This window comes from Natrix helvetica (assembly GCF_964273705.1).
Source record: "Natrix helvetica genome assembly, chromosome: 2".
Lineage (NCBI taxonomy): Eukaryota > Metazoa > Chordata > Lepidosauria > Squamata > Natricidae > Natrix > Natrix helvetica.
Window position 1 is genome coordinate 45,559,838 of NC_138552.1, and position 16,685 is coordinate 45,576,522.

Genomic DNA, 16,685 nt, shown 5'->3' on the forward strand with positions numbered 1-16,685 from the left:
TGGAACACGTTTTTATTGAATTATTGCTTGGGAAAATTTAAGCTGTAAATTCCCAAGGCAGTTAAAATATTCAAATTGTAAATAGTATTTTGTTACACAACTCCCAAAGGTGAATGTATTAAAAAGAAGGCAGGAGAACATTCAGCCAAATGCTGTATCTCCTTGAACTGTCATTCAAGCCAAGTGACTAAAATGCATGCTAGTTTAATGGATCTCTGGTGGAACAACAGAGAAACACTTACAAAAGAATATTCATTTAGAAGCTGCCAGTTGTACTCACACAACCAACAAATATGGACTAAGAGCTCAGCTTTTGAGCATGGCAGGTAGGGAGGAGTACATGGAATCAAGGTAGACACAGGTAGCTATCATTAAAAGCCATATATAGGGGCATGATATAATACAACATCCCTATCTCTCTGTTTTGAGAGGTTAAAGGAAAGTAGATTATATATTTGTTGTTGTTGTTCAGTCACTAATTCATGTCCAACTCTTCATGACTACAAGGACCACAATATGCCAGTCCCACTGTCCTCCTCTGTCTCCCAAAGTCCACCCCAATACACAACTACTGTGTTAATGATACTGTCTAACTAACCAGTTCATCCTCTGCTGTCTCTTTCTCATTTTGTCTCCAATTTTTTCCAACATCAGGACCTTTTCCAACAAGTCCTCTCTTCTCATTTGGTGGCCAAAGTATTTTGAGTTTTAGATTATATATATCATTGTGATATCCAGAGATCTACATATCCCTTCCTGGGACAAACATCAGACCTGGATAAACATTAAAGCTCTCATTTTGTATTTCGTCCTCTAAAGTATAAACTTCAGTTTTCAGTAGAGGGTTTGAAGATGAACGCCATCGAATAACATCTGTCCCAATAAGGATGAAACTTATCACATTGTGCCTCATAGTGTTTAATATAACCTTAAGGTACTTAGTTTCTGACATTTTTGAGCATGAATATGCAACTGAATGCCTTCAAAATATTTTGTAATGTGGTTTTCACAGTCTTTTGCCATTAGGCATTTTGGTTAGAAATAGTAGAGATTATATAGTGGGCAGCACATTGCTTTAGATTTTAAATGCTAAAACAACATCTTAAATTAGATTTGGAAACAAAACAACAAATTAAATAAAATAGGTGAAATATTTTCTAGCAACTAGGGTTTGTGAACTGGGGCTGCCAGATTTGGGCTTCGTCATCAAATGACCACAAATGACACAGATGACACAAAATATAAGAATTAGTTTTTAGTGGTCATCTGGGGTTTTGTATCTCCTATTGAGTCATTCTAGAAATTTTGCATGAGTTAGTTTCCAGTTGCTTTTCAACACATGCTGTGTGAAGATAAACAACCCCTGAAAGCTATTAGAATTATTCAACAACATCGCTTGACCAATAATAAAGTATGCACAACACTGTTCAAAAATTAGAGGAACTATCACTAAAGTTCAAGAAGGTTGACTGATTTGTCTTTTAATTAGTCATTTAGTTACAGCAACATTGTGTCTTTAGCTCAGTGACAACTTCCTTAGAAAAGAGGAATGAACTTTTCCTGTGTTACTACTATAAATGTCTGTGTCAGTGTAACCTGTCTGACCTGTATGCATAATTATATTGGATTGGGTTATAAAAGTCACAACTCTAGCAGATATTCTGGACTCAATCATTGTTTTTTAGAAAACAGAATTCTGCAAGTTAATAAAAATAAATGCACAGATTGTGTTTGAAGTAAAATGTAATACAACCATAAAATTGCAACAAAGTCATTAAAGTGATGGAGGCATGTTGAATATTTAAAAAAAAAACAGTGCAATAAAATGTTGCCATATTCAAGGAAACTGATTCATACTGGTCTGACAGGATTAGCTGTAATAAAATATGTTTGAACTGTCCAGATACTTCACCAAATAAACAATTACACAATACCAGCTCTTTGATATTCCTATTTCTGAAAATAAATATTTTACCCTTAAATAACATACACACACAAAATTCCTAGACTTACCTTTACAGGATTGCCTTACTGGCTTGGAATTAATGGGAGCTAGACTAGATGACAAATTGGAGGAGGCTTATACTAATGTAATGCCAGTTCTAATACTAGAATTGGTCCTGAGTTTAAATGGGATTCCCTAGTGATTTTCTAAACATAATCTCTTTCATCTCCTACAGAACTGATTTTCATCTAGCCAGTTGCCAAACATTCCACCAACATAAGGGACAATAAGGGGTGGTATGTGTCCCTCCTGGGGTAGTGAGTAAGAAAAAGAACCACCACCTTTAACTTTGGATTCTTGTGCAGTATCTAAATAGATACCATAGATAGATCCAGTACAGTTTAAACTACTAAATGAATCAAACTGCCCTGCAACTATTTGCTTGTTGTTGCTGCCGGGATGTGATCTTTGTTCTGCTTTTCTCCTCTCCAACTCCTCCAACATTATTGTCCTCTTGAGTTAGATCTCTCAATTGTGTCTGTAACGTTAAGGCTAGGGGTAGTTATGCAATAATCTGGAGTCAGTGGGTTTGGGTTGAGTTTGTTGGTGTGGCCAAATACCCATTTTCCAATTGAACTATGAGAGCTACCTATTTAGAAGTTCCACAAAATACATCAGAATTGCATTGCTCGTTTGCGAATTGTTGAAGAGTAATTTAAACTATTTAAATAACAAAAAGGAACCACGAGAGGGCACCACAAACTATCATTTCACTTTTATTTAACAAGGTTGGGCTTATCTCGTCTGGGATGAAGATTTCCCTTCCTTTTTCTATTCTAGATCCATTCAACTCCCAGCAAATTCCACAAGGAAGATGCTTTCTGTTATTTCTGGTTATTTTTCTTTCTTATGTAGGAAGTTAACACCCACCAGTCTCCTAGAAGAAAGAAATATTCTAGGAAATATTAAAAAGACAGAAACATGTCTCTCCATTGCTCATCCAGAGAAATATAATATTCTGCCTTTTTAATATTTCCTATAATATTTCATTCTTCTAGGAGAAGTGTGTGTGCTAACTCCCTATAGTTATACAGTGTCAAATTGTTTATTAATTATTTACTAGACTTGCTAAGGGGGATAGGCTTTATAAAAAAAGTGCTCTCAGAGAGAAGAAAATGAAGACAAATGGCTAGTGGAACACATAACAGCAAGAAAATGATTTGAGGGACAGAAAGAATTATATTTAAAAAAAAACAATGTTAGAAATAGGGAGGGAGTGGGGTTTGCATTCCAAATATTTCTGCTAGCATACCAGCTTAGAATATTCTCCAATAATTGCACAATAAATCTGCCTAATATTTGTACCAAAATATTTACTTTTGGGAGCAAAAAAAGGCAAGATTTCAGATACAATTTTGTAATAAAATGCAAATTAATACCAAGGACAATGAAATATACAGCAAAGGGTGGGTTGTGACTGAATAAGGATATTCTCTAAAATGCCATAGCTTCAAATACAGGGGAATTAGAGTAGATGTAAAGGAATAATAGAATTCCCAGGCAAAAGGGATCGAAATTTTATCTGGTTTCAAAACTAGTACTTCTGTGCTGCTGACCTCCAGAAGACCACTAGTGGGCAGAAAACCATACTGGAAACATAAATAGGCAAAGATACAGGAGTTTCTGATAGTTGATATATTATTTAAAATCATGTAAAAATTATTATGAAAGCATTCTAAGGACTACGGTGTGATAAATGCAAGCTCTGTTTAAAATGAAATCACTGTTCAAATTCTTGCACCTTTTTTTTCTTGCACACATACAGCGGCTCTCCACATTTTTTTGCCCAGAAGTGCTTTTATCTTTTTTTGTTTAGATAATAGCCCAATCTAGATTAGGGCTTGTTTGTTTCTGATTGTGCGAGTCTTAGAAATGAGCAACTGGCTAAAGGTATGTGAAAGTGAAAGCTAAGCAAGGTCTGAGTTACTTGGTATTGGAAGGCAGGCCTGGCCACTAAGGAATACCAGATTGTTGGTTAGACTTATAATTTGTAAAGGGCGGGCCAGACAGATGCAGTAGTGAACTACTTCTGCAACATTGTTGAAAAAATTGCATGGACGTGCCACAGTTTCATAGATGACTTGGGGCACTGGGGAGGTAAGGGGCAACATACATGCTGTGATATCATAACACAAGCATTCTTCATGCATATTGGATACCTTTGTCCTCTTTTGCCAATTATATTTTTGTGGCACAGAATAAAAGAGGGATCACGTGGACTACACTTTCCATCTCTATTCTTAAAAAGGCTGAGGCTAGAATAACCACGTTAATTAACCACCATATTGTTTCAGGTGACTCTGGAAAGTTTCTGCCTTTTGAAAGTCATATAGAAACTTAGATAAATGATTATCGAGTTCTCTTCTCTTTTTAATTCTTGCCTGATGTTTATGTTCTTCCCTGTTTTTGCCTGCCTTTTAACCTGTTTTTACCAGCTAGCTGTGTTTGATCTTTGATGATTTATAATGAATACACCTCAAGCTATATATCATTTTGCTAGAGTAAGTGCATTCTCTGATCCAGCTGGGTGGGAATGTCCTCAGTGCAAAATAAATTGGAAATTATCTACAGTAATTTTCCCACAAAGTTCTTGCATGCAACATTGTGATTAAAAGGATGGGTACTACATCATGATATTTTGTTTCATCGTTTTGGCTAGCTGCAGATGCTTGTGGATGCATTCATCAGAAATGATGAATGCATGCATCCCCTGAAAATCAGTTATCTACTAGTTTCACTGTAATGCTATGCTAGGGAGCTGTGGTAGGAATCTGTTTAAAGTCCACACTTCTTAGGTGCGGGCAATTAGTTTCTTCAGGCAACAGAAAGTTTGCCATACACTCCAAATATTTTTATAGCATTTGTGGATTTTCTGGTAGATCCTGAGATGGTCCTCAGGAAATTATTGTGGATGTGTTCTCCAAAGGAAGAAACTAAAGAACTTCTCCAGATCAAAAGTCTCAAGCAGACAACCAATCCTATGTCATTCTCTTTCACAGATAGAATTTCATCCATCATCACTTCATGAATTGCCAGCTATGGAGACAGCAAGATTTAGGGTAGTTTGATTTCTTGCCAGTTCTGGGATGGGAGGGAAGCAGGGCAAAGTGCTGCCTGAGTGTGGTTTAAATGTATAGTGACCTAACTTGGATTAGAATAATGCATATATTCATTTCCACAGACCTTTGATTTTGCACTGGCATTGGGTGTAAATCTAAAGGAAGAATAAGACAGGAAAAGAGAGAGCAGAGAGTGGATGGCAGGAAGGAAAAGAGAAAAGTGGTATAACAAACAATGATTGAAGAGGGCACTTTTTAAGACAAAGTGCAGCTAATAAATACAGTATAAGAGAATAACTATGGTAAAATAGCAGGACACATAACTTTTTAATCTCAACTGCAGCAAATAATTCTCTAATGGGCATAGAGCAGTTCACCTCTTCAGAGAAATAATAGCTTTGAAAAATGGTAACTAAGCATTGCTTTCTCCCTTTACAAAAAATAATGTTAATATTAGTCAACATGAGCCACGGTGATGCAGTGGTTAGAGTACAATACTGCTGACTACTGGCTGACTGCAATTTGGCAGTTCAAATCTCACCACGCTCAAGGTTGACTCAGCCTTCAATCCTTCTGAGGTGGATAAAATGAGGACCCAAAATTGTTAGGGCCAATATGCTGACTCTATAAACCGCTTAGAGAGGACTGTAAAGCACTGTAAAGTGTTATATAAGTCTAAGTGCTATTGCTATTTTTAAAATGAACTTTTACATCCCATCTGGGAAAATACTCCAGATTCAAAAGTACAGATAATTCCTCCTCTTTTTTTTTTACTTAACTAGAGACTGAAGAAAATTCTAACAGGCAATACCCTACTTCAATGTTACATCCAAACCCCATATTGTTCAGATTCTGAATGAAATGTAAATAAATAAGAAAGCTGTACCCCTCTCTAAAGATTCAATATTATTTCTCCTCTGGAAAACCTCCTGTTACCTTCCTGTGAAAGTGAGTGATGATCCCCACAACAAACAACCCTACCCCAAACATGTTTTGCCCCTTCTGGAATTGGATGAGCAAAGAAGAACACAATTTTGTGAGCTCCAAGCTACAACTAACAAGACAAGGAGATTAAAATATGTCCATTAGTCTTCTCATAAGGGTGAAGCTGATTGATTTACTTGTTTGTTTGCTTGTCATATTGCCTCATTTCCCATGTGAGATAATTTTAAGGTAGTGCATTTTAATAAATAATCAAACAAAATTGACTTAATCACAACAATAACACTTCATCAAATTTGAAACTTCATATAAAATCTATATTGCAAGAAGAAATGGAAAAGGGGCAAGAATAACCTCTAGTACCATGATGGCAAACCTGTGGCACGTGTGCCACAGGTGGCACATGGAGGCCTCTCTACCAGCCCGCGAGCCATTGTCCCAGCTGAGCTCCACCACGCATGCATGGGTGCCTCCCGCCACCCAGTTGATTTTTGGGTCTCTGCAGCGCGTGTTTAATCAAAATGCAGTTAAAACACTATATAGGCCATCGAGAATATAAATATACACATCCAACAGGAACAGGAACTGCCTCACTGGAGCAGACAGAGGTAAATCCTAGAGAGGCAGGAAATGCATCACTGAACAATGGAGATGAATGCTAGAGAGGAATAAAGCTGCATACAAGGCAGAAAACATCTGTAACAGCGTACGGATGCATGGAGGGTGTGGGAAGCATGGTGTCAGCTTTCCAAATATCATGCAGATATTTGGGGCCAAGACACGGGGGTGGGGTGCAGCACACTCCCCCCGGGCCCATTTTTGGCCCCAGAAGGCTCCTTCCCAAAAGGAGGTGGGGGTTCATGCATGGGGGGCAGGGGAGCACATGGGTGGATCACGTGCACATGCGCAGGGGGAGAGGTGCATGGGGGGTTCACACATGCATTGTATTATGGGTATGGGCATGTGTGCGTGCACTTTCGGCATGCAAGGACAAAAAGGTTAGCCATCACCGCTCTAGCATTTCCATATTATGAAAAAACCATACTAAAAAATCTGCAGTGGGCCAATCTGATTGAAGTGCTGTGTATCAGATTGGGGCAGATTGCTTACCTATCTATTCCTGTCCTTTGTTAGCACCATTTCCTCCCCAATCCTTTAACCACTTGTAAGAAAGGCAAAATAACACCAAAAACAAGAATTCTTTAAAAAGTCACATTTTCAGCGAGCTTCTAGGCCAGGGCTGTCAAACTCCCAGCCCAAGGGCCGAATGCATCCTGTGCTGGCCACACCCACACCCGGTTTAGCCAAGGGGAAAAATTCCTAATTCATCACATGATGCCACTATGACGACATGTTTGATACCCCTGCTCTGGGCCCTTGTCTAGGAAGAAGGGCAAGCGTTCTCACTACTAAATTGTTCAACTATAATGGATTAGCTGCTAATTGACCACAGTTGTTTTGGGGCTAAAAGAATCCTCTTTGGTTTAGTTGTTGGTTCATTTGTCTGGATAAAGCTGTTTATACAACTCCCTAAATTCTTATTTAGGCACATCATACAAAAAAGCCAGTGTGTAGGGGAAGAATGATTGGCCTTGCCAATGTTCTCATCAGTCACTTGTCTCAAGATGGCAGTAATCCAATAGGAGAGTTCCTTTGGCTATTGGAAGTGAAAGGGAAGGTGATAGTTCATTTCTCTTCCTAACTACATGCCTATAGAGGCTATTAAAAAGCATAAATGTTAATTTATTACATTGAATAAATATAGCCTAGAATTGTGATTTTTTTAAAAAAAAACATCACAAAATCACGGTCAGAAATAAAGGTTCTCATGCCAATGTAATATTAGAATGGAAGAGGATTAGAGGGCTCTGGAATTTATATCAGTGTGCTTGTGCTTCTGCAGAGATGGGAAGGAAAGGCACTCATGTTACACTAAAGTGGCAAGATTCCCAGGAACTTTACACTCCAAAAAAGACCCAGGCATGCAAACTATCTCCTTCTTTCATTTTCTCCTACGGAGTTTTAACTAGTGTAACTTGGCAGTTGCTCCAAGGTTAGGATGACACTCAAACTGCATCAACACAAGCAAGTGTCACTTGACTGGTCAAATCTCTCACAAGGGTGGTGGCATAGGAGGATGGTCGATTACATCTGCTCCTGAACTTACAACTGCAATTGAGCTCAAAATTTCTGTTGTTCTATTCTGTGGAGACATTTGTTGTGCGTTTTTCCTCATTTTAAGGTTGTAACTGTGAAAAATGGTCACTTTATTCACTGCTGTTGTAACTTTAAACCAGTGGGAGGAGTCAATTTTTTTTACTAACAGTTCTATGGGTGTGGCTTTGTGGGTGTGACGTGGCTTTGTGGGCGTGGCTTTGTGGGCATGGCAGGGGAAGGTTAATGCAAAATCCCCATTCCCTCCCCACCCCACTAACCTGCTTTCCAGCTCCATTCCCTTCTTCAGACAACAAAGGAAGATCAGCTAGGAGGCTAGGAGGCAGCGGGGGCGGGGCCAGGCTATTTGCCAGTTCTCCGAGCTACTCAAAATTCCCACTACTGGTTCTCCAGAACTTGTCAGAACTGTCTGAATACCATCACAAGTTTTAAAAATATAGTATTTTACTTGCTACCCATGCAATTCTTATAGCACAGCAAATTGCTCTTCTCCTCATAACATGAAAATAAAGACTATAGTAGAGGTATTGTATAGAAGCGGAGGTTTGATTGAGGACATATGTTCTGTTCTGGAGAAAAAAAGCAAAAAGATCATGGGAAATCTGTTTGAAAAATGGGAAAGATTGCTGGAAATACGGGGAACTGCTCAACATTGAGAGATGTCATTTAAAACCGCTCAAGAGGTTCAAGATGACAGGGCACACACCTTTCATAAAGATAGCAATGGGTGTATTTAAAGTAATCAGTTTAACAGAATCCACAATGGTCTTCTAGAAAGGCAGTCATACTCCTCAGTGCTGTGACCTTCCAGCAGAAATTATTACTGCAGTACAATCAGAATTAATAGTTATTAAAATAATGTAGTCACTTTCATCACTTGCAGAAGATCTAGTATCTCACTAACTGCTAAGCAGAGGTGGTATTCGGCAGGTTCTGACCAGTTCTAGAGAACCGGTAGCAGAAATTTTGAGTAGTTCAGAGAACTGGTAAATACCACCTCTGACTGGCCCGGCCCCATCTATTCTCTGCCTCCCGAGTCCCAGCTGATTGGGAAGGAATGGGGATGTTGCAATAATCTTCCCTTGGTGTGGGGAGGGAATGGAGATTTTACAGTATCCTTCCCCTGCCATGCCCAACAAGCCATGCCCACAGAACCGGTAGTAAAAAAATTGAATCCCACCACTGCTCCTAAGATCACCTGATTCATTAAACTGAAAAGCAGGAGCTATTGACCGATGAGATGTTGCAAAGTCACAGAAACTGGTCAGCAATTCTTTTAACCTTGATAGAATCGTATAAATAGGAGACATTTAGATCACTGAATTTGCTTTGCTCCGTGCAGGAATCTGTCTAATCCAGGGGTGAAATCCAGCAGGTTCTGACAGGTTCTGGAGAACCAGTAGCGGAAATTTTGAGTAGTTCGGAGAGCTGGCAAATGCCACCTCTGGCGGGCCCCAGAGTAGGGTAGGAATGGAGATTTTGCAGTATCCTTCCCCTGCCACGCCCACCAAGCCATGCCCACCAAGCCACACCACACCCACCAAGTCATGCCACAGAACCGGTAGTAAAAAAAATTGAATTTCATTACTGGTCTAATCTCTAGCTAAATACATGCAGTGAGGGGGAGCCCTCTACTCCCAGGTAAATGATTCCACAACAAACTTTTCTGGAAGTTTTTCTTAACATTCAGAACTGAATCTGCCTTTCCGTAACTCATTAAGTTCATTATTCCATGTCTTGCACTTTAGAATGATGTGGCCTTATTTTTCTATAAGATCCACTCAGCTAGTTAGAAAGAGCTCTTGTATAACTCCAAACTCTTCCCATCTCAGGCTTAAACATGCCTGGCTTCTTCAGTCTTCCTTCAGAGTTGTTATGTTGCCCTTTTTCTGAAACTCTCCATTTTTCTCCCCATTCTTTTCTCCTATTAGGTATACAGCAACCGGATTCTGCTGTGAAAATTTATGTATGTCAACAAAGGAAAGGAGAGATGATAGATAGCTGGATGCCCTGGCTTTCCAAGACAAGAATATGTCAAAGCATCTACCATACTTTGTCTACTAAGTAGGATAATGATAGAGACCTTAAGATGACCAGAAAAAAGACTACTTCTCCCTTCACTGATTTTCCTGTTTGGCCAAAGAACAATATGGAAAAAAGCAACAGCAACAGCAACAAATTAAAAGAGGATATTTCATTCCATCTAACAGATAAGAGATTGATTCTGAGGGTGGGAAAGAGAAACATCTGCACATTTGAACTGCCAAGGCCAGGTTATCAACCCAAAGATACCCACTCTAGATTTGTTCACTTATCTTGCTTCCCAGCTGGGGCAGGTTGCTGGGAGACAGGAAATGTCAAGCAATCCATTGGGTTGCATTGTTTGGTGGGACATGACTCATTCTCTCATAAGTGTGTATCAAAGAGATCATAACAAAATATAAAAGCATGAGAAAATGTTACGTCATTGTTTTCATTAATACATAATTATTTGCCTACCATGACCTAATACTGTACCCTAAATTGAACAAAAACCTCCTATGTCTTGTTTCTTTAGGAAAGAAGAACGAGTAGCTGAAACCCGCTCCCCAAAAGATCAAAATCTGTAGCAAAGCTTCTCATAATGAACATATGTTTTCAATGTCTTCTTTCTCTTCTGATAACCTATATTTATTTTTCGCACTTGGAGGTGGTAAAACATGACAGATACTGTATGAAAACATAATGCTAATTTCTGGTTCTTTTTGTTTTTCTTTTTTTAACACACACACACACACATCAGCCTCTGGCCCTTTCTAAAGGCAAGCCACACATTTAATCAGACTGTTTATGGAGGATGATTCAGAGCAGAGCTATGAGTGACTCATTGGTTTTGGATTCACAGGCTGCTGAATGTCTAAGGGAGGGAGAGCAATCAGTATTTAAAACTGAACTAAAGTCAGTTGCAGCTGAAAGTCCAAATTATACTCGTTGACCTATTTTGCCAGGCATATTCCTGAATTAAAAACTAACTCAACAAAGGACAGGCTTCAGAATTGATGATTCGCTCCATTACAAATCCACCTTCCCCATTCGTTACATTTATCTTTTAGAAACAATAATAAGACCCAATGTTGCTTGTGGCTAATGTTGCCAATAAGGTTAAAAGATAGGAAAAGCCATGAGTTTTCAGGTGGATTGTAAAATGCTACAAAAGCTAAATATTCTAAATGCTTTATTGCATTAAACTTGAAGTAAAAAAAAGTTCAAGGGACAACACGCCTTCCTTCCACTGAATTGCAAAACAAATACTAAATGAAAGGCTGTCAAAAGCCCTGCCTGTTTGCATAATGCTTGCTGATTCATTATTTGCGGTAGTTTGCAAGAGCAAATGGCTTATAGGAAGCAGAGATTGCAATACCCTTTGCAATGCCATTTGACTATGATATTTGGAACAAAAATATACTGTATTGCAATTTAGCCTTCTGCTGGTATATTAACATGATGTGATTATATAAACAAAATATTTCTAGGGCATAGCCTGCCCTAAAGAGTTAAATTTGATTGGTAGTCATACTTACTCATTTGGTACGAAGTCCACATATTATGACTGTAGCATTATTAGCTACATAGAAATGGGTTTAACATTAATTTCAGGTGTTTTAATCACTTATGTTATTTTAAATATTTAATAACACATAAACAAATACCAATATTCAGACATAAGATGTACTGATTTCACTGTCCACATATTATTATTGTAGCATTATTAGCTACATAGAAATGGGTTTAACATTAATTTCAGGCGGTTTAATCATTTATGTTTATTTTAAATGTTTAATAACACATAAACAAATACCAATATTCAGACGTAAGATGCACTGGTTTCAGTGTAAGTAAACCTACATAGCAGAGATAATATATATGTTATGTTTTACTTGGCCTTTGAGTGGAATTGTGGAAGCCTTACTCCAGAAAAGAGAAGATGAGAGGAAACAAAAATTGGATTTAATTTAATCTAATTCATATTTAATTAAGAGGTTTTAAAAGAGTGCCAGTTTGATAGAGTGGTTAAAGCACCAGGCTAGAAACCAGGAGACTTTTGAGTTCTATCCCATTTTAGGCATGAAGCCAGCAGAGTGACTTTAGGTCAGTCACTCTCTTTCAGCCCTAGGAAGGAGGAAGGGCCAACCATTTCTAACATTTTGCCAAGAAAACTGCAGGGAATTATCCAGGCAGTCACCAGGACTCAAGACTGACTTAAAAGTATGTGCACATGCATGCACATAAACACACACATGTAAATAATGTTAATCTGATCATCTACCTAGTCATGCATTTTTTTACATTGAAAATCATACTTAATAAGTTTCTTAGGTCATTGGGATAGTTCAGGAACTGTGTATGGACTCCTGACTCAGTTCTAAATCAATCACAAAGCTTTGTGAGATTCAGATTCTTTCTGCTTTCAAAGAGTTCCATTGAATTCCATGGACTTTATTCTCATCCAAATTTAATCCAAATCATTGAAACCTTATTTATTTAAATCAGTGTTGAAAATGTCCCAAGTGGTAAGAAAGCCTTCAAGTTGAACTCAACTGTTGGTGATCACACCAACACATCCATGCAGTTTTGTTGCCAACATGACCAAAGTGACTGTCACTGCAGGTTTTGGGGATTTTTTTTTCAACTCATCCAAGTACTAATAAAATCCAACTGCTTCGCTTTTTGAATTTAGCCAAGGATAGCTCTGAAATTGCAAAACCATGCACCTATTTACGGAATATATAAATAGAGCTCTTTTTTTCCCTACAAAAATGCAGGCTCAAATGTTTCTCCCAATTTGAAAAGCAGAGCCTTCATTAATGTTTTCTATTTATTACCGCTTTCTGATGCCATATACACAAAGACCCTGCAGTTGATCAGTTATACCAGGGCTGTCAAACTCCCAGCCCACGGGCCAGATCCGTCAAGCACTGGCCATGCTCACCTGGTTTAGCAAAGTGGGGGGGGGGGGACAGTCCTGATATGTCTCATGACACCGCCATCACAATGTGAGTTTGACACCCCTGAGTTACACTATTTGCTGCATTTACTTTTATTCCAACTGAAAATGTTCATTGCTGTTTACATTAACCGATACAATTGTGGAATCAATAGTTAAGACAGAGTAGGGATTTTGAACATTGGTTTTGTGAAACTCTCTTGAGTCTCACTCATGCATCTGAGTAATTGGAACATATGAAATGGCCACAATAAATACTCCCAATTGGAGGTTACATTGCATGGCCAACTATTCCAGCATAACTGCTCATTAGGCCAAATGATTAAGACCTCACAGAGGCTTTGAGGCAATGAATCTTTTGGGAAATATTCTGCTATGATAACTTGATCCTACCTGAAATAAAGTTCAGTTGCCCCTGATCATTCTACACACATCCAGGTCATTGTCCAGTTAGCCCAGAAAAAGAAAATGATGACAGAAATGGGATTTGTAAAATTCTGCAACATGCAGAAAAAGGGATCATCGTCAGACAGAAATCTGGATCCCCAATGATGCTGAAGGCTGGGAGGTTCAGAGCAAATAAAAGAAGTTCAGTCAATTCCGATTCACTGACATTTAATTGATCAACTTTACAGAGTGCAAAATATGTTTAATGCATTTATTTATTCATTCATTCCATTTATATGCGGCTCCATTTTTAGAAATGTTGATGTTTGGAACTCTTTTTATGTTAGAAAGTATTCTAATATATGCTAGATTTTCATAGGACAAGATATAACAGTGAGAATCCACAATGTGAATGCCTTTCAAAGGGGATTAGACACATTTAGGGAGGATAAGGTTATCACTGTTATTTTTGGGGATGAATATCTGAGCTCTTTTATTGCATTAACTCATAAATTATGATTTACATATTAAAGTGCTTGAAGCCACACATTATGCTGAGCCAAAATAAAGCAAACTGCATTATGGTTTAACAGAGTGCATGGAATCACAATCTGAGAGGCTAAGCAGGAGAGAATTATTATTCTTGCTTAATTGTTAACCTCCCATGGGCATCTGACTGGTAGCATGAACATAGAATGCTGCACATAGATCTTTGATCTGCTTCAGAGTAACCTATACCATTAAGTAAAACCCATGATTTTCTATAAATCAACATTGTTCGTAGTTTCAAGTTTGTCTCTTTCAAGTCACACAGATATGGGTGTGGCATGAAAACTAAGGAAGCTGATAATTGTTTTAGGTGTACATGTTAGGGTTTATTGCCTTAACCTTTTGTGATTTGGCTGGTGAAGCCAGTAGCTGATTATGCTGTTTTTACCTAGCTTGTACAATAAAATATACTATTGGGAATATTATCATTTTTTTCTCTGTTTTCATTAGTGGCTCTGAATCTGAATTCCTGAGAATAATACCTTTGTAATGATATATTATATAGCCCCAAAACAAACAAAAACAAACAAACAAACAAACTGTATGTCATAATAAGTTTATTATTAGAAGACTACTCAAACTATTCCTAACTCCTAGAATTATTTTTGAAGCAGAATATTTGCAGAATTCTGAGAGATGACCTAAAGTATGCAATACTTTAAAAGTATGTCTCACTAAAGATATAAACTAATTATAATATGATAAACATAGTACAATACTTGTTATATAATATTTGTACTGGATTTTTCTGTAAGGCCAGTAGGCTAACAGTTTTCTCCTGTATTACAATAGGTTATTATTAAGCCTGAGAAGATCTTCATAGTTTGCTTCCAATGAGTCATGCAGATAAGAACCAACTTTCCTGAATCCCACTCTAAGTTGTACATTTTCTGCTAATAACGGTTAATGGTTATCCAAGAAATCTCCTGAAATGGATAAGTCTAGGATATAAAGCTTATCTCTGAATCTACCATGTTTCCCCGAAAATAAGACAGGGTCTTATTGTCTTTTGACCCCTGAAATAAGTACTTGGCCTTATTTTCAGGGAGGTCTTATTATTTTGAAGTACGGCAAGCATGGTCACCTCATGGCTTCTGCTGTGTTGCAATATTTTTGGGGAGGGCTTATTTTGGGGGAGGGCTTATTTTAGCATATGTGCTCAAAAGCCTGATGGGGCTTATAATCCAGGGAGGTCTTATTTTTGGGAAAACAGGGTATGTAGTTCATAAACTCCTTTATGGAAGCTGTAACTTCCCTGGTCCGGCACATAATATTCATGGATATACCACATTCAAAAAGCAGTAAGTGTCCTTCACTGTAAATAACCTGGTGCAGTTTTAGATAGCAAGACAAAAGAAAATTAGAAGCAAAATGCAGATTCATGAAATCAGTCTGCCAAATCTGCTCTCTTTCCCTGGTTGAGAAAGAAAGATTGAAGCAGCAGTAGATGAAGAAACAAGGTCTATTTGAGAGGACAAGCTTCATGTCATGAGGTAGCTGGTGAAGTCCCTCTGCCAGACTGGTGATAAAATAGCACTTTTTCATCTTCAAAATTCCTTATTGACTCACAGCCTCTTGCTCCTGGTTGATCAGTTCCTTTCTCAACTTGGCTGTTCAGCTACTTCAGATTCAATTTCCATCACTTAATGCAGTTTGAGATTGATTCTGTCAGGTAATGTTCAAACTCTGAAGTCTGTGATTGGCAAAAGGGATGTCCACATTCCAAGTACCCATGCTGTATTGATCTCAATTCACTAGCCCTTTATTGACATATCAACATAAGTCAAGCTCCTATCTTTCCTTACTTCCAGGATATGATTTTATCCCCATATTTATATTACAGGACACATAAACAGAACTTATTAACTTTATACTTTGTTTCTACTTCAAGGAAGCCACTATAACAATAATAGCTATCAATCAATATTGCATATTACAGTCATCAGAGATGATACAAATCTAATCAGTCTAAGTAATATTCAATTGCCAAATGAGGATCAGAAAACAGAAAAAAAGAGAGAGAATACAATATTATCAAACAGGACAAATCAAGTAGAAACAGATCTAACTATATGGTTTCCTTTATAATCAAACTCCAAACATTTTTTTTGTTATATTTTCATTTCAGTATCCTACTGAGGTCCCACTTTTTTAAAAGTGGTAGACAGCTAAAGGTGTTTGTTTCTAGCTAAATCAAATGCAATTTATCTCAAGCCAGTTAGCTTTTAGTAAATAATAAAAAATGTTTCCTTTCATGGTGGTAAAGATACTCCCCTCTTATACAATCCTTGGAATTCAGATGGGCAACACCCAGCTAACTTGTCAAATACAGTATAACTCCCTTCTGAATTTCAAAGTGAAGTCTTCCTGTTGATTATAATTTTTACCTGTGTCAAATATTACTCAGTGCTTCTTCTCATTATGTCTGCTTGTGTATAGACTGCAGAATATTTTGGTAAAAGGAATAACATCAGTGGAAAACGTGATCAAACAGGTATTTAAAAAATCCCATTGCTATGACTGCTTACAAAAATGCATCAAGCAAAGTAGGAATGAATACGAAAAGGAATGAAAAACAATAGCA